This window comes from Echinops telfairi, unplaced genomic scaffold, assembly GCF_000313985.2.
Source record: "Echinops telfairi isolate 266 unplaced genomic scaffold, ASM31398v2 ScPeMD7_34;HRSCAF=130, whole genome shotgun sequence".
Taxonomy (NCBI): domain Eukaryota; kingdom Metazoa; phylum Chordata; class Mammalia; order Afrosoricida; family Tenrecidae; genus Echinops; species Echinops telfairi.
The window spans coordinates 4037023-4038753 of record NW_022103931.1 but is presented as its reverse complement, the minus strand read 5'-3'; positions in this window follow the sequence as shown (position 1 = coordinate 4038753).

Genomic DNA, 1731 nt, shown 5'->3' with positions numbered 1-1731 from the left:
ATGTTTTGAAAATGATGAGGGCAATGAATGTGCAAATGTGCAAATGTGTATGTATGGATTATGATAAGAGTTGTATGAGCCCCTAATAAAATGATTAAGAAAATGTACAAAGATGCTTGACACAATGTATGTATGTATGTGTAGTGATAAGAATTGTATGAGCCCCCAATAAAATGATATTAAAAAAAGAAAACTATGGGACACCATCAAAAGGAATAGCATACCCCTGATAACATAACAGAAAGAAGAAATAACAACTATTGAGAAAATTGTCCATGAAATATTAAGGAATAATTTTCCTCAGCATCATGTCAGAAAATAAAATAAACATGCGGGAAGTCCATAGAATGTCAAACAAAATTGACCCTAAAAGGAAATCACCTTGACATATGATAATCAAACTTTCTAATAATAATGATAAGGAAACAGTTCAGAAATCTGCATGTCTAAAAGGAACAATTACATACAAAGCCAAATGATCAGGATAAGTTCAGACTTTTCCACCCAAACCATTCAGTCAAGAAGGCAGTGGAATAATATATTCAAAAGACTGAAAGAAAAGATTTGCCAATCAAGAACCTTGTATCCAGAAAAATTATCCCTCAAATATGAGAGAGAAATAAAAATATTTACAGACAAGGAAAAACAAGGATTTTATAAAAACGTGATCAACTTTACAAAAAATATTAAAAGAAATACTATGGATAGAAAATATTTAGCAACAGTAGACAGCAACCCAAAAACATTAGAAAAGAAATTATTATGGAGAAAATATTCTACTGAAGCAATATTCAAAGCAAAATAAAACTAAATAAACTAGAATAAAGAATCATAGTCATTTCACTATAAAGATAATAATAATGAACAAATAATGAATAATAATAACAAATAAATAAGAGCAGAGGGAACATGCAGATCATTCATGAAATATAACAAATTACTTTGAGATTGTAAAGAAAACCACAAAAGACAATCTATAAAGAAAATATTAAAACCAACAAAACAAACAAGATAAAAACTATATAAACAAGACAAACAATAAGATATAAACTAAAGAAAGTAGAGTAACAAGAACACAACCCAAAACACAACATGAACACAACACAAAAAAGTCACCATGAAAGCTACACCATAGCTATATATATATAATATATATACCATATATATATATACACACACAAACATATATAACAAAATTACATGAACAAAACCATATCTATCAATTACAAAACTGAACGTAAATGTACTGGATTCACCAGTTAAATGACAAAGGCTTATAGAATAGATAAAAAAACATGAACCTTTAATATGCTTCTTACTAGAAATGCACCTTAGACATAAAGATGAATAGAAACTAAATATCAAAGGATAGTGAAAATATATATCAAGCTAATGGAAGTCAAAAGAAACCTGGAGTAAAAACCTTAATCTTAGACAAAATAGACATTAAAGTTCATGACAAAATAAGAGACAAAGAAGATAACTATATAATTATGAAAGTTTTAAGTGAACAAGAAACCATAGCCATAATTATTATATATGCACCAAATGAAAGACAATCAAAAGACTTTAATCAAATTCTCATAGAAGAGACAAATAGGTCATAATAAAATAATGCTATGAAACTTCAATACATCACTCTCAGCTAAAGATCGATCAACTAGAAAGGCAATCAACAAATATAAAAATACTAAATAACACCATCAGTCACCTTGATCTCATAGATCTATA